This window comes from Triturus cristatus, chromosome 10 (genome assembly GCF_964204655.1).
Source record: "Triturus cristatus chromosome 10, aTriCri1.1, whole genome shotgun sequence".
NCBI classification, from domain to species: domain Eukaryota; kingdom Metazoa; phylum Chordata; class Amphibia; order Caudata; family Salamandridae; genus Triturus; species Triturus cristatus.
In genome coordinates, this window is record NC_140593.1 from 599,066,343 (window position 1) to 599,091,371 (window position 25,029).

Sequence of the window (25,029 nt, forward strand, 5' to 3'; positions counted from 1 at the left end):
GGGTTGTTGGCGTGCTCATATTTAGAATAGCTGCTATTCTCCCTTGTGAAGTATAGGACTTCAGTTTGGTAAAGCGGTATCTTATTCAGGGATACTGTATGTCCATTTTCTGCCAGATGATTCAGAACGGAAATGGTATCACTTTTGTAAGCTTCTTTTGTATTTGACACCAACAGTAGGTTGTCAATATATTGGACTAACATGTAATGATTTGGCATCAACAGAGTAAAGATCTTTTTTTGAGTATCAGACTAATAATTGAGGGGCTTTTCGTATGCCTTTGTGACACTCAGAACCATGCTAAAACAGGATTGCCAAAACAGAAAGCGAAGAGGAATTGATTATCCTCTAGTAAGGGAATAGAAAGTAAGCTTGACACAAATCAATGACTGAAAACCATTCAGCTTAACATGGAATTTGAAATAAGATAACAGCTGGATTTGGCACCAAAGGACAACATGGAACTACAATGATACTTTTTTTCTGCAAATCCAGCATAATACCATCCTTGCCATTCACCCTCTGTAACCCCATAATGGGAGAGTTACAGGGACTTACCATTATCTCCTTCAGGATCTCTTGCTCAATTATTGAGTTGATCACAGGAAAAATTCCGGTAATAGTATCTTGAATCAAATTGTATTGTGGGATTCTTGGATATGCTGCATTGGGGTTGACTGTGATTGGGACCAGTTCGACACCTTTGATTAGTCCAATATCTTTACCTTAAAAATCCCAGACTTTAGGCAATATGGTATCTCTCAGGTCAATAGGTAGATCTTCTTTGGTTGGGTGAGGATACATTCATATGTCAGATTTCTGTCAGGAAAGTTTAAAAACAACATCCTCATCATTTGTGTGAAATTCAGTGTAATTGGGATTGCAATAAATGGAACAATTTTATTTACATAGCAAATCTTACCCAAGTAGATTCACTGGACTTGAATTACACACCACAAATCAATGTCGATCCTCAAAGGACCATATTTTAAAAGGAACCTATTCTGAAATTGGGGTGGACAACTTTTTATTTGTAACTCCTACAACTTGGATACTTTCTCCCAAGAGGGGTAGTTTAGGAACCTCTGCTGCTTTTACAGTAGAGAGGGTAGCACCAGTTTCATCAAGGAATGAAACATGATTTCCATTTACCTCATTATTCATGTATGGACCACTCTGTTCTTCATCTAAGGCTGTGCCAATCACGCATTTCTCCTCCCCCCTCAGGCAGCGTTAAGCTGATGAGTCCTGATCTACATTGTCTGTCTGAATAATATATTGTTGTGATGCATTTTAATTTTGGTCTGAATTTCTATTTATCTGCTGATTCCGATTTATATTGTACCTTTTTACTTGAACATTGTGTTCAGGCATTGGAGCTTGAGGTATCTGCATTGATTGGGATGTATTAAGAATTTGAACTTTCTGTCTTTATTTCTGTCGAGTTGGGACCATGTCATTTCCCTGAAAGTGTGCATTTCCCCCATTCTGCATCTGATTTCCAAAGTTACTCACATTACATTTACACTCACGTTTCCAATGTCCAAGTATTCCGCATACGTGACAATAATTTGTTTTCTTCAAAACTGAAAACATCACGACCTCTACCTTGTATCTTTAAATTCTGTTGCTAGAAACCATTAATACCCTGCATCACAGGAATCATGGTAAAGTCTCCTTGTGCTGAAACATTGTTGTCAAGAGGATTCTGACCTTTTTTACAGCTTTCATTTGTGCTATCATTAACATTTCCTTTAACTTTTAATGCTTTGAATTGAATTCATCACCACAATTCTTCGCGCAATCCAAAATCTCATCTATCGGTTTGTTCTGCCAACACAATACATGCTTTTGAAACATAGATGCAATCTCGGACACAAACCATTCACAAATCTGTAAACAAAATGCCCCATATCATTCTCTGGCACTTCTTCTGTTTCACTATACTGTCTGAAAACCTGTTTCAATCTCTCTTGAAAAGCATGAACTGATTCTTTAAATTCTTGGGTCATTCTGTCAATCCTTTGCCAATCAATGCATTTAGGGGAAATCTTTGTTTCCAGGAAAGTAGTCGTTTGCTGGTATTTCTTTAATACCACTGGAGATGGGGCATCTGTTCTGGGATCCATCTCTGGATCTCCTTCAGGCCAATCTACAAAGATTTTACACTCAGTCCACAAATCTCCAGGAATCGCAATGTTAAACAGGGTCTGTACCATTTCACTGAATTGTCTCCAATTTCGGGAATTCATTTGTAAATGACAAAATATCACCACTGTTTCATGGTAAACGCACGTATCTTCCACCGGGTAGCTTCCTCATAAGAAGTATCTGTACTTCACCTAATCCTTCGTCAATCATGACTGAAGGTCTCTGCATCCTAACTTTCTATACTTCCTACTTTTTCGACCATCTACCTTCTCATCTATCTCTCTCACTCCATTTCTTGATCAGTGTCATCAGTTCCTTAATCTGTAATTCCATTCCAGCTGGCCTCATGTTTGCAAAAACTTTGTCACTAAAGTCTAATCTGTGTGTCCTTTGCAGGGCCTTAGATTTCTGAATGTCAATTTTGTATTTTTGAGCCAATTTAATTAGCTTCGCATTTGTCTCTCTCACTCATCTAGTAATATCTTTGCAAAGGAACAATAGTTCCTCTTCCTGATCGACTAAGAGTTGCCAATATCATTTCTTCTAGTTCCACTTTCAGTCTGGCTACCTCTTATATTTTCCCCTTTCCTGAAACTGCAGGAGCAGTTTCAGAAGTTTGATTATTATGAACTGGGGTACTTAACCTTCTAACCCTATCACCTAATTCTTGTTGAGTGAGTCCAGATGTTTCTCTTGAAATGCTTGAATGCAAATATCCATTAGTTAAATCTCTGCTCATTCCAGGTAGGACCTGCATGTTTGTTTAGACAACATAAACGTTGGGTGAGGTGCCTAGACAGATTCTGGGCACCCCAGCATGATATGTTAGACTATAGACCAGCTAGTTCACAGTGCCACCGTTAGCTCCCCTAACCTTGCAGGAGGCAGATGGTTTCATGCAACCACTTAACATGACAAGGGATCGTGGAAACAGATTCAAACCTTTCAGCCAGTCACTCGTCCTTACGTGTCCTTACGTGTACTCAAACAAAATAAACAGAATACACAGTGGGATGTTTTCTATATGTTTATTGAACCCATGTTATTCTCGTATAGAATATATGTGCTGCGTTAATCAGTGGACAAAAGCAGATAAAAGGGATTATGAGCACCAAAAGAGTAAATAGCAGGTACAGCTCTACCATGGTGCTAAAACAGTGTGTATATATGCAGGCCTATAAACAAGGCAGTAATCAGGAGTACTCCTACTATGCAAAACCCAACTCTAGGTGCACCTAGAGGGTGTGTGGGTGTAAAGCCAAGAATCTCCCCGAGGGACGATCCAACCCTATTACCTGGTGGGAGAAAATAAAGGACCCCGTCTTGGTCACAAACTGGACGCCCCTCAAAAGATGTCAGACTGCTGCTTGGTGAAGTCTCAGCATGCAGGAACCCTCAGTATCAGCTGAAGTGCCTCCTCTGCAAATCTATCAGGATTCTCATTATTTATACTAGAAAGCAGCCTTGCGATGTACGTTGTAGTTTAGGGATGTTATGGATATGAAGATAGCTCTGTTGCCCTTGGATGAAGATAGAATGACATCTGTACATAGTATGTAAAGAGACCTTGCACATGATGTTCAAGGCATCATGATAATGCTGTGCAAAGCTAGATGTGTAAAGTGGTTTCAGAGAAACTAATCCAACATTGTTTTGCATGAAAAAATGTGCAAATGTTCATGGCAGAAATATTATTGTGAAAAAGTGAACAATGTAAGTAATAAGCAGCTTTGCTACATGGTCCGCACCCGGTAACATAACAATTGCAGATGTATCAGGAACTGACATTTCCACAGGTGCAGTCATTTCAGTTGCATGATAACTTATTTCAGGAGGGACACCTGTTTTGGGGACATAAAAAGGTGGCAATAACTGAACCATTCTGATTCTTGGATTAATTTGTCTCTGATTAAAATTTGACCTTGTACTTTTAGTACCAGCAGTATCACTTCGAGTTTGAACCATTAGTGTCTGAAGCAAAGATCCTGTTGTCAAATCTAGTGGATTTCCATGTGCAGTATTATTTCCTGCAGTTGTGTGTTCAGTGTTTACTTGTAACCTGGATCTATAAGGAGGCACAACAGGTCCAATGGTAACAGGAACAGTCAAAGTATCTGGAGCATTCAATTCATATTGGTTTGATGGAACTGGAATTTCTGTTCCCCCTCTTACAGGAGACGCCAGTGTATTTTCTTTTGGCACTTCAGGCAAAACAGAGGCATAAGAAATCTCAGCTGTATTTTTCTCTAACGTACTCTCACATTCATTGTGTGAAGGTGGACATGTCAACAATAAGTCAATTAAAAGATCGTCATCTATGTTGTCATCTTCTTCTTCCACTTCAGTATTACCCGTTTATGTCTCAGTGTGTTTCTTTTTCTCTTTTCCTTTTCTCAACTTCTCACTCAACTGGTTTCAAGTCATACATACTTACTCCCTGAACAACATCTTCTCTCCATGCTCTTCGCTGTGCATCTCATCCAGCTTCTGCGTAGTTATCTAGGGTTTTCTTATACCATGCAGGATATTTTTCTTTCTCTTTCTGATAAGCTAACTATTTCCATGTATTTAATACTTTAATCTGTATTGCTCTAGGAAGGGTCTCATCTCGTCCCATAACAAGAAAACCTTAGGCTCTTGTCATTCTCAGTAATTTCATGCCCATATTTGAGTCAAAGACATGTATGTAATCCTTTGTCCAACAATATGATGTATCCTGCCATACCCTCAGGTGGTGAACCTTCTCCTATTCTAGAAGATATAGTCACATCTCTTTTTATCAATTTTTGTAGATCTTTGAATAACTTTATTTCATTCAATTTTGTATTTTACAAATGCTTTTACACAAAATCAAGAAATGAAATTCCCTCACAATTCTCTAGTTTGGCAACATCCACCAATAACAGCGCAACTTCCTATGACATTGTCAACCAATCCCAGCTCAGCTTTCCACAAACTGACAAATCACAGCGCGATACTGTGACATCGAGCTTGCTCCCTGCAGCAGCTCACCCTCCTTTACAATTTTCTTCGGTGCGCCTTCTAAGCAAATACATAAGACAATATGCAAGCGTATCAACATTAAACTATCTGCTCCATTAAGGGAAGAATGCCCCTCACTCAAAAGGTAATTTGAAATAACATTATTTCTCTACCTATTTTCTTATTCACTTCAAATTAAATCTAGAACAGCAGGATTTCACCCTTAACTGATAAAGTTAATCCTTGTGCACCTGAGATCACCTATACCGAATGTTTACCACTAACATACAAAAGGAAGTCCCTTTCCATAAGATGTTGTTGATGATGTCTCATGACAAACACCACAACACAGCAGACAACTTACTTAGTGTCCTCTACACTAACACTGTTTCGTAGGTATATATCATCCCGGGATCTTAAGCCACAAATGGATCCATAAACAACTTCAACTTCTTTGCATTAAGTGCCACAATCATACATGGACTTCAGCCACTATATGGACATTAACCACTTCATCACTTTGCGCAGTAAACATATAGCCATTTGAAACACCACAGTCTTAAGCCCAAGCAATTTCAATGCAAAACCCAATTAATACTTACACTCCATTTGCTTCTACAAGTCTGTCAGTTACTCCATCAATCCTTCTGCCAAACCATGGGATTTTTGGGCTTTTGGACTGGACAGGGAAATCTATTTTTTGGACACCCTAAACACTTCATGTCACTAGACAAAACCACTTCTCTGCTACCAAGTTCTGGTAGCGTTGTAAGCATTTACTCTCATGACTTTAACCTCAACTCTCCTACTGGGCCTATGAAGTAGGATTTTGACTCAGACTCAATACTTCACCTCAGAGGCAGTGGTCCTCCGATGGACCATTCTCTGTTGTACTGAGGGGTGAGGAATCAGGATGTCCAACTGCCTGCTACTCAATGAGGACCATTCATTGGTCGCCAGGTCACAAATTTATAATCAGGTTCGAGAAAATCACTCTCAAGGCCATACTAAAGAAATACAGAATGGCTATCAGTAGACTGAACTTACCTGAAGAAGTTTAGTCAAGCAAGAATCATGCAAACTAAGAGCTCTGCTGTGGCTACACAGAACAAGAGCAAAAAGGTCCTGATGTTCTGATAATAATCTATAACTATTTATGTTATGCATATAAAATCAGCACAATTTCTACGGGAAGTACATTAGACACAATAAGACTAAGATAACTTTAGAATATTGGGTTTTTGTATTAAAGATCCAAAATAAATCCATACAAGTAACATTCTAAGAAGTTCAGTCATAAATCTCACAGTTCAAAATATAAAATCACAATTAAGGTAAAGTAATCTAAAGGATGGTTTTAAACTCAGCAATGTAATTTCTATCACCATCAAAGCAAGAGGTTGGTTTTTGAAGTTTCTCTAAGCATTGCCAAAGGTATAAAGTCAAAATCTTTTAGGGGCAAAGTTCATGGGTAAGAGGCAAAGAGAAATAGAGCATAAATCAGGAAAGTTTAAGTCTGGTATCTCAGCAAACTGCCCCAAATCATCTGACAGACAAGTTAATCAGCAGAGCAAAAAGCAAAGGGGCATAATAAAGAGAATTCAATAGGCAGATAGGAATCAAAGGAACAGTCTCAAGGGGCAACCTGATCTTAGAGGTAAGCTCTCCTACAAAAAAGGTGCGAAAAGCATCTCTCCAAAGGCATCTCATCAAAAACCAATTCATCGAAAAATCCACCTCCTCCTGTGCATCATGGTTATATAGTTCATATTTGTCATCATGACATCAATGGGAGGTCCACAATGGTCTTATCGCCATGTGATTATTCTTCCATGTTTCCATATACAAATTGTTACTCCAACATAATTTTTCACATAATCATAAGAACAGAATGTCCTTCCATCCTCACAGGTTAATAGACAAAGAGCATGTTCAAATTGTTACTCTTCATGGATATGGGGGAAACATCAGCTTCCCACCATTCACACACAAGGGGAAAAGAACTGCCTTTGTTATGATAAGGAATGTCGCATGAATCAAAAACAAATAAAGCAACATTTGAGAACGTATCAAGTCCATTGTACAAGGCTATGAAATAATGCAGCCTAAAAAGAGAAACATCTTAACGTGTTTAAATTCAACCTTTCAACTTTTAGATTAGCTAGCTCCTAATTAAGTTTAAGCAAAATGAAATAAATCACACATATCATATATAAACGTTTGGCAATGTTGTCAGTTATTGTTTCACAGAAATGTTCAACTTCAAGTATGACCTACTACCACTATTTCAGGAAAGTAGCAAAATGTAAATTAATTCTAAAAGTCATTAAAATAAGATGTTTCTGAACCCAAAGGATATTTATACTATTAAGCATTTATATTGAAAATGTCAGACATCCGCTGTTTTCCATTTAGGATTTGCACCAAAGTAGAGTTTATTAGAACACTCTGCAATGAAGTCAAAGAGCAATGCTTAGTTATCATCAACTTTCATAACATTTCTTGTTAATAATATGAGATAATTGGTTACCTAAACATCTTAAATCCACTAATTGATTAATCCTACTGTTTCTTCCTAGTCAAGCAGGCTTTTACTGTGCTGGCTCATCACTTTTTCTATGTTCCTGTGTGGCTTTTCTAGAAGTGGGCATAGTGCTCATTTATTCTCATTGTCGAGATTCAGTTTTAAGTGTCGCGTAGAGAAAGATCAGCTTTTAGGCTTCCTCACTTCTGACGCTGAATGTTCAGTGGATATAGGCCATGTACCTTTCCCACACATCTGCAACACTCACAGTGCCAATGTTTGTTTAAAAAAGTTACCTTATATCACAGAGTTTTTAATGTTGTTTTTACTAAATATAATTAAGATAACCATCCTCCAAAAAGTTGTGGGTCAGATTATAGTGGAGGAGCCTTGAAGTATAATTCTAGGGGAAATAAGTGCATAATGTGGCACTACAAGAAGCATTGTTTCAGCTTTAGTGCATGGTAGAGTTAATGATATTAAGAAATGTTATAGTGTAGCCTGGCTACCAAATTGCATGCAAGCATAGGTGAAATCTGCTTGACTTGGATTTAGTTCTCTCAAACTATCCACTTGTTTAAAACGTTTCAGTAAAACATCAAGTGCTTCTCTTATATGGGGTGGGTCAAGACATTTTCCCTTGTCTCTGATCATCACAAATGGATTTTCTATCTATTTCCCTCAGACTTACATTATGCTTTCTTTCTAGTAGAGGGAAATGAGGCCAATTGTAATATCATCTGTTGTAGAAGGTGTGGATCATCTATGATTTGCTCACAATACGTATCAACCATAAATTGTCTGGTTCGTTTGCTGACTTCAAGCAATGACGACCTGCTGTGCTTATCATGCATCTCTGCTACTCCACAAAAGGCTGCAGAGGGAATGGAGTGGGTCATAGATTTTTTGAAGTCATAATACGGATGCTACAAGAGACAATTCTCCTGTCTCAGTAGCATTAGCTGGATCAGGACTGATATCAGTCTGAGATTCGGATTCTGATGGGGTTTTAAGATCCAAGAAATGACTGATGTCAGTGCTAAAGTGATTGCCAGTTTGCTTTTTCTCACCTCAACAAAGAGTTATTTAGCTACGGCTAGAGGTTGAAATGGTTGGGGAGTAGCAATTCTGATGTTATCTACTACTGCAACGACATCTTCTGATGGGTGGTTACCAATGTTCTCATTTTCTATAGTGCTACCATTACCTTTACTTTAAGTTCACTGAGGGCTTGTCTCAGGCATATTATGTCTTGAGGGGCTACTGGGTTCCTCACAAGCCGGTCCCCTTTATAATGTATTGCTCTAGAGGTTTCACTACATAATATAAGTTTAAGCCATAGTAAAAGTTCTTGCATTGATAATCCTGTGCAACTTCTTACTTATTCCAGAGAACTTATAAATATATAATTATTTGAGGATGTGTCTTGGAGGGCTTTACGATGATCATCTCTTTGTCTTGAGTTCATCTCTAATGGCACTGTAAGGAGTTATTTTGTTCTGTCTTGTGATAGGCTTGAGTTCTACCTTTAAGCATAGGCGGCTCAACCACTAAAGCAGAGGAGCATCACCGCACTGCTCTCAAAGCAGTTGAAAAGGGAAAAATGATAATATAAGGTCATTATCATTTTATTTTTCATTGCTGCAGGGCTGGGTTAGTGCGGGGTGGGGCTGGTGGCTTGGGGAGAAGAAGTGGAGTGTGCACACTAGGGGCCCCATTAGGATGGCGGGCGGGCTTTCGTCCGCCCGCCACCCTAGCGGTGCAGGGACCGTCCGGCAGTGGTGTGGCGGTCCCGCACCCCCGATTAGGATGCGAATGCCACCCTGGCGGTCGCATCCTGTATACCTAACATTGCAGAGGGTGCTGCTTGCACCGGCCGCAATGCCAAAATGGCATGTTGTGTTGTGTTTCGATTTAGATGTCCGTATATAAGATTTCCTAAATCATGTCCTTATATAGGCACAATTCGCATTGCCCTTATTTAGACAGAGAATCCCAGTCCTTATTTAGTCATTAGCCATGCTATCCAAATACAGGCATGGTCACCTACATCCATCCATCCCAACGTCACAACGAGTTCTTAGAAACCAGACCCTTAAGCCTTTGGTACTTTCCCTAGCTAGGATTATTGATTTCTCCAAGAACTCATCTATTATGCATGAACTACTATTCCTTAGGGGCTCATTCAGGATGTCTTCCTCTGCCCGACTTTACATCAATGCTAACATTCCTAAGCACCTTCCAGGTATAAATATACCTTCCCTTACCATGGCAAACCACGGCTCGGCTGCACAGCTCGATACGGCTTGCCACAGCAAGTTTGGAAGGAATTCGAGTCCCCGCCTGACGCATTGACCAGACACTGTCATCCCTGCTCGCAGAGAATCCAGCTTCCAGTGTTCTGACTCCCTTCGTGGGGTGTTAGAGTTTGAGACCCGGAAAGAGATTCCCACCTCTCTCAGTCTAAGGTATGGAGCTGACTAGAACCTAGAGGGACTCTTGGCATATGCAAAACTATAGCTTACCATAATATAGAATACACCACCTACTTCTTATCTTGTACTACACCTAAGTTAGGTACACTGGGGTAGAACTATTTGGAAGCATCAAAGAGTATCCACTTTTTAGCCTGTGTTATTTATGTATGTGTATATGAATATATGTCATAGCTAAAAGACAATGCTATTGCAGTATTATTTCTTCTTACTGCTTATGCTGTACGTATTACATCTTGCATACTGTCTTGCGATTGTAACAGCTCCTATCTCTTACATGAGAAACAAGACTGTTCAATAAACCCTTTTTATTGAAACGCCCGTCTATCTATTTCTGTGTAACTCTGACAAAACTAAACATGCACTATTGACTGAGTGAAACTGTTATCTGTTGTTACCACGATTCTGAGACATGTTCCGATTCTAAGGGAAACAAAGTTGTCATGTTTATGTGGTTGCCAGAATCTACTCCCTTCTTGTTTGTTCAAGGAGTTTCTAGTGGCCTCTGAGTTAGATGGCACACAAAGTAATTAAGTTTAATGTACTCGATAGAGGCATACTGACCTCAGTCCTATGCCACAACTATAGTGTATATTATTCCAATGCGCAGAGCCTATGAGGGAAATAGGAACTACACTACATGGCGCCCAACATGTTTGGTTAGGCACTAATTTAATGCTAGATACTGAAGTAACTCCGTCGTGCTTTTCTCAGAGACCCCTACTCCTAATACTCCATACAACGTCTGGAGTGGGTAGGGTTAATATCCGCCATAGCTGTGTAGGACGAAAATCCTATGTATTAGCTGTTTGGTTTGTTCAACGTTGAAGGATACAGTGTTCCAAAATATTGTGCACTATATCTTTGTTTCCTTGAAACTTGTTCTACATTTTTCGGAAACTTGGGGCCATATGTAGGTAGGGCAGGAATACCGATTCCTAAATACCGAATTTTACCGAATCGGTATTTAGAAATCGGTATTTGCTATGTACCAAATAGTTCGGTAAATTTTACCGAATCGGTAAAATTCGGTAAATGAATACCGATTCCACAATACGGACCGGAGTTCCGAATCGGTATTTACCGAATCGGTAAATACCGAATTGGTATTTACCGAATCAGTAATTACCGAATCGGTATTTTCCGATTCGGAAATTCAAATACACATCACTTGAGGAATCAACCAATCCTGTGCAAACCCAACCCCACCCAACCAGGAAGTGGCCACACCCAGGCAGGTGCACACAATCAGCAGACTCTGGAGAGGCTGGGAGTGCAGAGGAGAGGAACAGAGCCAGTGCCTGATTCAGCACAAGAAACTGACACAATGGCCAGCCAGGACACAGAGAGAGATGGAGGGGAAAGGAAGAGAAAACTTAAATTCAGCCAAAAGGAACTGCAGGTACTTGTGGAGGAGGTGGTAAAGCAGCACCATAAGCTCTTTGGAAAACAATCACTGCAAGTGGCTGAATCAGAGAAAAGGAAGATCTGGCTGGGAATTCAGGCGCAGGTGAATGCCATGGGAGTGACCCCCCCGGGACATTGATGTCCTCAAGAAGCGGTGGTACGACATCCGTATCATCACTAAGAGGAAGATGGCGGAACTGAAGAAAGAGGCCAGCCGGACAGGAGGAGGAAGGAACAGGGCACCTGCCCTGACAGAACTTGAGGAGCTCGTGGAGTCTACAATTGAGCCTGAAAGTGTCGTGGGGATTGGGGATGCAGACAGCTCTGCCAGAGCCGCCACAAAACAAGGTAAGACGCATGCACAGCATTGTGCCCCCCTTCCCCTATCCCAAATCCCCAATTGGGCAATCAGAATCCCACTCCAGTACAGGTGTTAGTGCATACCAGCAATGCATTATGGGAGATGTAGTCTGTGAAACCCCAAACATGACAAAATTGCGCAGAACAACTAGGCATGTTACACACATTAGCGATAAGCAGGCATAGGACAATGAGAGAGTGTCACAGAAATGTATTATGATGATAGCAATGCAGGGCTGCAGGTACACTGAGCTGATGTTGAATTTCTGTCCACAGGCAATACTTCGTGCAGGACTGCACAGGAGAAGGGAGAGAGGGCACCCCGGAAGGACAGCTCAGAGAAGACCACCACGAGTTCTTCCCAGACAACAGCACCACAGCCAGCTGCACCACCACAGCCAGCCACGCCACCACAGCCAGCCTCGCCACCACAGCCAGCATCGCCACTCCAGCTGGCCTCACCCGCATCGACACCACCTGCATTGTTCAGGTCTAGGAGGTGTGCTGTTGCAAGATTACATGTCTCAGAGTCCTCATCGGAAGACTCGAGGGCTGTGGAAACATCCACTGTGCCACTGGATGGTTGCCATGCCGGTGTGCACTCCGCCTCTGAGGGAGCACACACAGGTGCCAGACGTCGCCGCAGGGCTCGGGTGCGCAGTCCACCTCCACAGGGTGAGAGCCAGGGGGTGTTCTTAGGGCTGGAGGCCACCATAGTCAAGGTCCAGCGCCTACAAGGAAAGGCAATCTTGTCTGTCCAGCGCCAAATGAAGGGCCTCAATGCCACAAGGGGCAATATTGACAGGGGCATAAGCGCAATGGCTGAGGGCATGAGGGAGATGGCTGCGGGCATGCGGGACATGTCCCAGTCCATCATGCTGCTGTGCACAAAGATGGATGAGGACAGAGCTGCACGGCACAGGGAGAGGCAAAAGAAAGATCACCACACAAGGGCAGTGAACCACCTGGCAACTGCCACTTCGCTGCTCTGCAGGCGCTCCGTGGCAATGCAGGAGGGGCTTGCGCACTGCAGCAATGATGTGTCAAGGGGGATGGTGAGGGTGACCAGTGCACTTGAGGTGCTGCTAACAAGCCAGTCGGCCACAACTGGTGCTGTGGATGCTGGGGACAGCGAAGACACCACCAGTAGGAGCAGCATTACCCCCCTGTCACATACATACGGAGGAGCAACAGACGGCATGGGGCTGCCACTGGTCCCACAGGCAGTGAGGACAGCCAATCACTGGCATCCCGCACTGTGGTGCACGGGCGCAGACACTGATGCTGCACACAATTGCAGGACACAGTTGGGTGAAGTAACCCTTGACTTACAACTATTGTTTTCACAACATTGATAGGCCACTTTAGCCGTTGTGTTGTGGCGTAGTGCCACATGATTAAAACTACGTCATGGCATACAACTGCTGGCTGTGTCCCCTTACTTACTTAGAAATAGTTGCATGTGATCTCTGCCCGTCTCTCTCTCCCATCTGTTGCTGTTGCCACTCCTGCTGCGTTGGGCTCTGGCTGTGCAGTCTCATCATCATTGTCCTCATAATCTGTTATTTCCACCTCTGTACCTGTCTTCGTGGCAAGGTTGTGCAGCATTGCACAAGTGGCAATGATTTTGCAGCAGATGATGGGTGTGTACTGGCGTGCGCCTCCGCTTTTGTGGAGGCAGCGGAACCTGCTTTTCAATAGTCCAAACGTGCGCTCCACCACGTTGCGTGTTGATTTGTGTGCCACATTATATCGTCTTTCACTCAGGGTTGATGGGTGTAGGTAGGGAGTGAGGATGAATGACCGCACGGCATATGCACTGTCACCTAGGTGAGTGAAAGGGTACCATTAGTCACATGCCTCAATACACATTCATTTGCGATACGTATTAGGGAGTGTCACAGTGATTTACCTAGCAAGTATCCTTCTCCAAATTCTCTGTCAACCAGTCGTGTGTAGATCCCACTGTTCTGGAAGATGAAGGAGTCGTGGGTGCTCCCAGGGAACTTGGCTACGATATCAGTGATTATCTTGCCTGCATCGCAGATTACCTGCACATTAATGGAGTGGGTGGACTTTCTGTTCCTGTAGATGTGCTCAGTGGCTGCTGGTGGGCAGACAGGAATGTGTGTGCCATCAATACAGCCTATGACATGCGGGAACTGTGCCATCTGGTAGAAGTCGGTCTCGGTTTTCTGCAGTTCAGCCTGTGTGTTTGGGAAGCTGATGTAGTGTTGCATTCTCTGCATCATAGCATCCAGGAACTTCCTGAAGAAACGGGACAGGCAACTCTGGGATACCACGCCTACCGCAGCTATCACCCCCTGGTAACTGCCAGATGCGAGTAGATGTAGGCTACAGAGCACCTGCACATGTGGTGGTATGGCATGCGCCCTTCTTGTTGGTTGGTCCAGGAGTGGGTGCAGGTCCCTTATCAGGTCCAGGATGGTTTGGGGGTGTAGCCTGTACCTTTCATGTATTTCAGCCTCAGTCTGTTGGAAGAGTGAGATGCGCTGTCTGTAAATGTGTTCCTCCCGTCTCCAAATCCTCAGACCTGCTGCCTGTAGACGTAGGCGCCTTGCAATCACATACAGAGCCGCCATGGTGTTCACGCTGTTGCATTTTGGGATTGCTTATATGCACTGTGGCTGATTACCACCTGATTTCACTCTGTGTTAATTACCGACTCTTAAATACCGAATTTCATGGAATTCGTAAATACCGAATTTACCTACATCTCTTTTCTCGTTTTACCATTTCATATTTTCCGAATCGGTAAATATGAATTCGGTAATTATGAATCGGTAAATTTGGATTCGGTAAAGATGAATCGGTATTTACCGATTCATATTTACCGAATCCTTCTTTTTGGACTCCTACATCTCAATTGCCTAAATACCGGTCGGTAACGGGATATTTACCGAATTTCGGCCGTTACCGACCGGTATTTAGCTACCTACATATGGCCCAATGTCCCTTAACAGGGATACTAACACCAAGAACGGTGTAGCTGCGACTGACTCGGTCATAACAGCTTTTCATTTTACAGGTTTAAATGAAACCGATGAGGGTGTTATAAACATCCATCCAAATTTAAGGAGAGCCATCACTCTAAAACTTATAAAACATGGCCTAACACCAAGAGGTGGTAGAGCAGTTTTCGTGATAGAGGCACATGAATCTTTTCAGACAGAGGTATTCAATTCATGGATAGTATTCTCTGAATCAAATCCAGTAACAAAAGTGTTTCACTTCTACAGAGAAGATGAACCACCTGAGGAATATATTCCTTTTGAGGATGTTGAAATTCCATTCACATACCACGAGCATAATCTCTGGTTTAAAGTCGCCCTAAAACATTACAATCGCATTACCAAGCTCGGTCCACTAGGTAGACAAGGAGCAACATGGGCGATTTTAGTCGGCTACACACCTCATCCTGACATTGAAGAAATGTCAGATGATGAATTACTCAGTCAACTCAAAGAGTTCATAAAAATGTACAGACAGTTAGTCCAATATGTTATGCTGACTTTCACAGTCCAACCACCATTAATCATTCCAAATCAAACCCCTCACCAGGGGAATACACTAAAAATTACTCCACAGACTTTACACGCAATCATGGGTAAAATGCCCACAAAACGTGAACAAATTCCATTCTGGATAGCTCAAAAAATTACACAAATCGAAGCAGTATTTCCTAATACTAGCCCTTATGAGAAACACAGAATCCTAACAATCTGTTTACCAATGGGGATCACACCACATCTGGAAGACTGCACCACTTGGGGCACAGTCTTTGCTGCCATCTATACTAAAACACATGGTGTTCCGTCTATTGAGGTAATATCTGATGTCCTGAAACAAATTCAAAATGAATATGGGGCAGAGCCTGCTCTGAATTTAGGTATGAAATTACTGAAAAACTTCGACCAGGTCTCAACAATAATATTATCCAATATTAAAGGGGAGTTAACATCAGTGGCGATCTGCCAACGCTTAAGGGAATTTGATGTAACAGAACATCAACAAGAACTACCCAGAATAATAGAAAAATCCTATGAAGAATTAGGTAGAGATAGATTGGGTGGAAAACCAGTTAAACCACAACTGTCTGACGGTCCTGAGGAGGTCTCTATTAAACACAATCCTACATCTTCTAAAAAGAAGTGGGAAAATACCAAACAACATTCAAAAGAGAAACGTTCTCAATCCCGATGTAGGTCTCCTCAAAAGAAGCCCTCTGAAAGGAGGTATAACATCAGGAATAGGGATAATTTGAGAAAACCTGACAGGTATCAATATACTGATACACGTTCCTCTCGTACCTTTCAGATATCGTCACAGACATCCGAAAGAAGAGGACGGTCAGATCACAGAGAAGAACGCGTGAAGTCCAAAGACGATCAACACGTTCAGAAAAACAAACCAAAACCTCAATTCACTAAGAAGAAGGTAGCAGGTCTGAAGATCAGACATGCCGAAAATTCTGAGAACACAACTCAAGAACGGAAAATGGGCTCAGACAATGCAGGACAGTGCAGCAGAAGTAACAATAGCTCGCCAGAACCTGAAGGAACTTCTGGAGATAGTGGACTTGAATGAGTACATCACAGTTGAGACTGTAGACAACAGGGTTAGTTCTCCACAAAGGTTATATGAAATAACACTCCGGATGGAGGGAGACATACCAAGAAAAGTGAAAGCACTCTTTTGGGAGAAACTTTCAAGGGGTTATGATAAACTTCTAGCAGAACAGGACTGGCCACCAGAATTTGTCAGGGAGTGTCCACATGGCAAATACATCATTATGCCAGCCTAATCCAACCATGTTCCAATACATTTAAAATATACATATGCCAGGAAATGGGCAGTTGCCCAGGCCCCAGCATTATACAAAAATCATGTAGGATGGGATGAGGACTCACCTCACCACAAGATACAGTTAAAAAATCAACCTACTGTACAAAGGCAGTACCCAATTAAGCAAGAAGCTAAAAAACAGGTCAGGGAGATCTTAGATCAACTTGAATACCAAGGGGTGATTGGAACATGCATCTCATCAATGAACAATCCTTTGTTTCCTGTTTCCAAACCAGACAATACAAATCGTCTAGTTTTGGATTACAGACACCTAAACACTTGTTCTAAGACATTTGCAGTGCAAAATGCACACAGTACAGCATTAATGAATAACATTGTGCATAAAAAATATCAAACAACATTAGACATTTCAAATGGTTTCTTTTGTCAAAACATAGCACCTGAAAGTAGGTACTTGACAGCTTTCTCAATAATGGGGACTCAGAGTCACTTTTATCGACTCCCTCAAGGGTTCAAGAACAGCCCGGGGTTATTTTCAGCAAGAGTAACAGAGTTACTTTAAATTTATGATGACGAGGCATTGTCATATGTCGATGACATCTATCTGACAGACGATGACCTGGATAGGCACTTGAACAGGGTGAATACCCTTATACTGGGCTTTGCCTCTGCGGGCTATAAATTCAACTTTAAAAAATCCGGAATTGGCCATCTCAATGTCCTTTTCCTAGGATATGAGCTTTCAAGTGAAGGCAAAAGCCTGGCAGCTAACTTTTTAGAAAAGTGTGCGCTGCTCCAACCTCCAAAAACGCTGAAAAACTTACAGTCGATTCTAGGTTTCCTGAATTTTGGAAGAACTTACTTTCTAAATTACGCAGAAAGTGTTAAACCTCTATACGAATTATTCAAACCTGATTTCAAAATCAAAAAATGGACACAGGAACCCACAGATATCCTGCGATCACTTCAAGCTGATATGTTAGCAACAAATCACTTACAAACACGCGTAAATACACGCAATTTAGTGATCCGAATAATTTTGGGTCAATGCGGATACACCTACTTAACTTTTAATGAATGTGAAAAAGTACCAATTGCATACAAATCACATTTGTATACACAAGTGGAAATCCACTTCACTTCAACAGAAAAAATTCTGACAGCAGTTCAAACCGCTGTAGCAAAAGACAGAGCTCTAGCTCAGGGGAAGCGCATTATTGTCGTGACTCCGGTACCAGCCTTAGAGGCAGTTACAAAAGTGAGCAGTCCAAATGCAAAAGCTTTACATCCAAGATGAATACAATGGGTTAATTCTCTTGCTGAAACAGATGTTGAATATGTTTTTGATCCTTATTTAAAAACACTGGCATTGCTGCAATATGAACATGAATTTCCTCTGCCTACTGAGATTCTCCCTCTTGATCAGTATGAATGTATAATTTATACTGACAGATCAACACAACCCGCTACGAGAAGTAAGCAAGCTTACAGTGCAGGGTGCTCACTTGTTAAAGGTCACATGCGCGATGGTAAATTCTGACAAATGGTCACTAAAACACAATCTCTAGGAGATTGTACAGCTCAGCGAGCTGAACTACAAGCATTCAAATTGGCACTTGAAAATACGGATTGTGAATTCCCCACACTTATAGTGTGCGATTCTTTTTACTGTGTTCAATCATACAATGAATATTTACAGAACTGGCTTCAAAATGGTTTCAAAGATGCAAAAGATGGCACAATCAAGCATAACATGCTTGGGTAACAAGTAGTTCAGTTGCGAAACAGACTACAAAACACTCACGTGATACATACACTGAGTCATCAACGTGATGGTGTTCACGTTGCAGGGAATTCATTGGCTGACGAAGCCGCGAAGGGGACTGTGCAAACGGCTTCCGTAGCTGCGACCACTCATTCAAAAACGAGAATAGACAGTGAGATATTGTTGGCTGTCAATGCATCAAGCAAAGGCAGTGGTGCAGCGTTACCTAAAAAATGTCCACTCAAATACTCGTATGTAATTGATGCGAACAACATTCCATTTGCTCGAATCACTGGAGTGGGGGATAGGGTAATTCCAAACATGGAGCGTAGATTAGGACTAATCCTAGCAGAACATGAAAGGATAGACTCTGCCCATGCATGTGTGTCTGCCACAGTATCGTTCTTTAAACAGAGATATTGGTGGCCCAGCATTAGGAAACAGACCAAAAACTATGTTTTGGAAGGTGAAATATGCCAACATATGAAAGTCTCTACAATGAAACGTCCTGCGCAGACACCCCTGTTAATTTCAGATAAACCATTAGCTTGTGTTTACCTGGATCACTGCTTTCCCTTGCAAAGGTAAGGTAACTATAAATATGTCATGGTCGCAGTGGATTCATGCTCAAGGTTCCTATGGATGTGGCCTCAGCGCTCGGCTGACGCTCGAACTGTTATAAAAGATTTGCGAGTCTTTATCGGCACATATGCAATAGGCACACTCCACTCTGACCAAGGCCCTGCGTTTAGCTCTCGGGCTTACAAAGAAGCCATGGCCAGTTTGGGTGTTGCATTGCGGTACATCTTCATGGGGTCCAACGCTCATTAAGCAATTTGCCAAGAAGTTCCCGGGGGGGGGGTGTCACTCCATATGAAGTCCTATTTGGGACAAGAATGTGGGTTCCAGATCTCGAATGTAAAGGCACAGTGATGGAAAATAAACCATTTGATATCAAAGATTGTTTGGCTGTTTTACAGGACTTAAATGAACTAAGATCAAAACAAAGCAACATGTTTCTGAAGCCAACCACCACTGGGGAAATTCCAGCCGTCCCAGCAAGGCCTGTCTGGATCCCAAAGCTTGGGGATCTAGTCAGAGAGAAGATCGCGGACAGGAAGGAATTTGGGCCTTCTTACAGACAACCAGTACCTGTCCTAGCCATCCACGGAACAAGAACAGTACTTCTGCCGCCCCTTGCTGGAAAAAAGGAGAAAAGATTTGTGTCAGTTCACCTCATCAAACCGCACTCTGTGGCCAATACTAAGCAGTAGGCCTTGTGGACTCTGACCAAGTAGCGGACACACTCCTCTAGCTACTATCCAAGAGGTTCAAACTGAAAACTCATCACAATCGAGGAGTCAGCAGTAAGAAATGAAGGACTAAGCAACAATGCTATGGAACTCATTCCTCTTGAAATCCAAATAACAGTTCGTCCTGATACACCTGTCTACATCAACGTAACACGTGATCAACTGGTGCCAGAGATTTCAACAAATCCTGATGCAATTTCAATCATTAATGTTAACTTTGATATGTTTTCTGAGGCTCCCAGCGAACCGGAAACAACGCCAGCCAGAAGAACTTTCAAAGAACGAGCACAAGACTTTTTTCATCTCCTGAAAAAGACTTATCTGGTTTCACCATGGATTGAACTATGGATTATTTCTGGAATACTTTTCTTTCTGCTTTGGCTAGCTTTAGTAATGCTACGTCAATGCTAACATTCCTAAGCACCTTCCAGGTATAAATATACCTTCCCTTACCATGGCAAACCACGGCTCGGCTGCACAGCTCGATACGGCTTGCCACAGCAAGTTTGGAAGGAATTCGAGTCCTCGCCTGACGCATTGACCAGACGCTGTCATCCCTGCTCGCAGAGAATCCAGATTCCAGTGTTCTGACTCCCTTCGCGGGGTGTTAGAGTTTGAGACCCGGAAAGAGATTCCCACCTCTCTCATTCTAAGGCATGGAGCTGACTAGAACCTAGAGGGACTCTTGGCATATGCAAAACTATAGCTTACCATACTATAGAATACAGAACCTACTTCTTATCTTGTACTACACCTAAGTTAGGTACACTGGGGTAGAACTATTTAGAAGCATCAAAGAGTATCCACTTTTTAGTCTGTGTTATTTATGTATGTGTATATGAATATGTGTCATAGCTAGAAGACAATGCTATTGCAGTATTATTTCTTCTTACTGCTTACGCTGTACGTATTACATCTAGCATACTGTCTTGCGATTGTAACAGCTCCTATCTCTCACATTAGAAAGAAGACTGTTCAATAAACCCTTTTTATTGAAACGCCCGTCTATCTATTTCTGTGTAACTCTGACAAAACTAAGCAAGCATGATTGACTGAGTGAAACTGTTATCTGTTGTTACCACGATTCTGAGACATTTTCCGATTCTAAGGGAAACAAAGTTGTCATGTTTATGTGGTTGCCAGAAACTACTCCCTTCTTGTTTATTCAAGGAGTTTCTAGTGGCCTCTGAGTTAGCTGGCACACAAAGTAATTAAGTTTAATATACTCGATAGAGGCATACTGACCTCAGTCCTATGCCACACCTATAGTGTATATTATTCCAATGCGCAGAGCCTATAAGGGAAATAGGAACTACACTACAGTTGCACTTTGCCATGCACAACGTGGCAGGCACCGTGCGGTGCCTGCCACGTTGTGCGTGTTAAAGTAGGGGGGTACCATAGGTACCCCCCTAATGCAGCCCCCTACCCCCATCCATCCACCCACCCGGGGGACCGCAACGGGCCCCCAAAGCAATTTACGCCGGTATTTCCATGGCAGCATCGCTGCCATGGAAAGGCCCTGTAAACAGGACATCATAATATGGATGGCAGTGCCTTTCAGGCACTGCCACCATATAATGCCCGAGTTCCGCCCGGTTGGCAATCATGACGATTGCCGACCGGTGTAAAATCAGCGGACGGACTTTCCGTCCAACGCGGTACACCCTGACATGCTAATATGGCTGGGGTAAATGTTGTTGTGATGGCGGGCAGATCATAATGGGGCCCTCAGTGTGCATAACTGCTTCCCATGCCGCTTTGACTGGGCCAAACCCTCCAGCATAATTTGTATGTTCCCCACCAGGCTGATTTACACAGCCAGGTAGGTAACATTCCCAGCCCCCCAGTCCCCATCTGAGCTCCGATCCCTGGAGCTCAGAATAATCACAATGCTGCATTGCAGCATTGTGATTGGCTTAGAGTAGCCTGTGTGCTTCCAGACACTTCAGCAACGACAGAGGAGAGATGGAGGCAGCCGCAGCACGAGGCAGTAAGTGTTTTAAAAAAATATATATTTTATTCCCCAATAACCATCAAACCCTGCCTCCCAACACCTGTTCCCTTCCAGCCACCACTGCCTTAAAGTGCAGTACCAAGTTAACTTAGGATGCAGAAAGTGATGACAGAGAGGTACTAGCTTTAGACAGCAGAGCGATCTTGAGCACTGGATGTTTAGCAAACAGATGGCAAAATTCTATGTAGAATTCTTTGAGCTATATTGCAATTTAACTTCTATTTTTATGTTAGTTATTTTATGCTCATTCAGCAAAGTGTTATCTTACCCCTCTATTTCCATTAAAGCAGGCAGAATCATTGATTCTGCCTGGACACTCCAGAAGATGAGTTGCTTTTTAATTGCGAGAAATTATTAACATTCTGTAGAGCTGGTATTAGTGCAATAATGTGTGCTATGCCAAGGTCTACCAGGGAAAAGTGAGAATATCTTCCAACTCTCAAATAAACTTTTATCCTGAGATCTCTTGCCAACCAAACAAACGTGTGCTTGATTAGGCCAGCCTTTTCCCTTACAACACAAGTGCTTCCTTATTTTTCTTTCATGATTTTCCCACTTGCAATATTTTACATGATGTTTCGTTTGTCATTCCAATAATACAAAAAGGGTCTGTAGGTCTATGTGTTGAACAAGGTCAACAAAGAGATAGATGTAAATGTAAAGCGTGAGAAAGAAACCTTAGAGTGCTAATTGGTTGTAAAGGATTTCCATCAATAACCAGTGATTGGTAGGTGTCATCATCTGGATATCCAACCTTCCCAACACTATAAACCACTCCAACCAGGAGTATTATGTGTGGTATCGGTGTCAACCAGAGCACTTGGATAAAGCCCGGGAAGGGGGAAAAAAAGAAGACAGCGAAGTCACTGGCTCAGGCAGGATGTGCAGGTATATACCGAAAAATGATATATGAACAGTGCAGTGCAAAAAAGTGAAAATGTAAAAAAAGGATTTAGAGGAAGAAGGTAGTTTAATACAAGATATTCCTACTAATCCTTAGTTAAAAATGGTGCAGAAACAGCTTTTAACAAATAGGCTGTATGACAATATGGTCAACATGTTTCAGCCTGCTTGACCCCATGGTCAAATGGCTTTCGTCAGGACCTTGTAATCTTTTAATTGCTACTGCAACAATGAAGTGTGAAAAGGAACAATAAGTGTTTAAAATACAACCTTTTGTGGTGTATAACTTCTTCGAGCACTCAGTATATATGAATTTATCTGTGCAAACAGAAAAAACCAAAACGAACACAATGTAAGGTTTAGACATTAAACATACTCTCTCAGGGTGAAATAGTAAGTCTTAGGCCAGGCCCATAGCATTATTTCAAAGTGCTTACCTGGTTAGCACGAGAAGTAAGCCTCACCTCCCCCGGAACTGACTCAGGTTTAGAGGAGGCCCCGCCCTATAGAAAATATGGGGGGAAGTAGAGAGACTGTTAAACCACAACGGTGGTGAGCTCTCAATTTTAACAAAAGGTAGGACCGTGTAACATAGTCCTTTTACACGCTCTGTTAAAAACTCTGTGTTGATATTCCCAAGCTAGCAGATATAACAAACCAGATGGCGCAGTGTCGAATGTATGTCTGAAAAGCTGTAAAAAATCGATATGATACCGTAAACGCTCTAGCACTACAGCTGTCAGGTTTAAAAGTTGTGACATACGATATGCGGTTTACAAATATATCGGAGTTAAGCCAGTCCATTAGTAGTCTGGCATTAAAACGGAATTAAAACGGAACACGCAGCAATTTGGATACAAAAGAAAGGTCCGTTATCCTACCTCTCCGTCAGTACCTCGGAGTAGGTCTGAGCCGTATGGGAGGTAACGAGTGAAGCGGATCTTCGATGTTAAAAAGCCATCGAGATGCGTGAAATCGCATTCCCATTGGGCGGCCGGTGGCCAATCAGTGTCGTTATTGTTACTCTTATTGTTGTTACTTGCGGAGCCTCCAATCCTTGTCCGGTTGCGCTTAAAACTACAGAATGACATCAGCGCACCAGGGAATTGTAGTTCCACAGGCAGAAAATGTTAACTTTATCGAACTTGTTCGTGTGAAACGAGCAAATGACAAAGCTAATGGGCATGCCAGATTAAGAGCCAAGAAAATATATATATATTGATAAATATATATATTATAAGAACTGGGATCAACAGTGACAACATCGCCGTAGTGTGTACATGTTGCAAATGTGTAACCAGACGTCCAAAGATGAAGTACTTGCAGCTGCTTAAGGTGGCTCTTAGTGACCAATGCGCAAGGGTGTGTGCTAGACATCGCGGAAGCTACTTATGTGCAGGGGGAGCTCTATAAGGATGTATGGCAATATGCTATGTATGTTGATTAACCAATCTATATGGAAACAGAGACAAATACAGATAGCTCATGCACTATAGAACCCAGTTGTGTCTCACAGTGAAACCCAAGGAATGTCATCATTTAAACCTTCTAGATCGCTGTGAATTCTGAAAACCCATCGTTGTTCTTTAAGAAACAAGAAGCGAGATATATCGCTGACATGAGATGGGATAAAAGGTTTTTCTAGAAATGTCCACCAGAAATCATTGGCTTGATGATTGGCCTCTTCAAAGTGGCGTGTAAGCCTCGTGTTAGTTTTTTTGCACCTGAAGGTGCTCTTATGCTCTAGCATGCGTAGTCTGACTTTCCGAGTGGTCATACCCACGTATCGGAGTTTGCAAGGGCATTCAATCAAGTAAATTAAGTTCTCACTATTGCAATTAGTGAAGATCCTTTGTTCCCACGGTGTTTTTGTACCTATGTCTAAAGATTTGGAATGTCTAGTTTGTGGGCATACTGAGCATGTTCCGCATGGGTGGTGTCCCAGTACCGCTGGTAAGTCCCACAGAGTGCCGATTGGACGTGGTCTCTCTTCTTGAGGTCTTGTGTGGACCAATTTGTCTCTGAAGTTGCTTCCTCTCTTTAAAGAAAATAGGGGTGACTGTATCTTTTCTTTGCATGAGTTGAGGAGACGCCAGTGTTTCTTCACACATTTCTGAATCCCGTTGGTTAGGGTGCTGAAGGTGTGGACAAAAGTTAACCGATCTAACGGTGGTTTTGCATAGGGAGGTTCAATTAATGCCTCTCTGTTGTTATTAGAGGCCCGTTTGAAAGCTTTTTTAATCAAGGATTTCGGATATTTCTACTCAATTAGTTGTTCTGTAAGA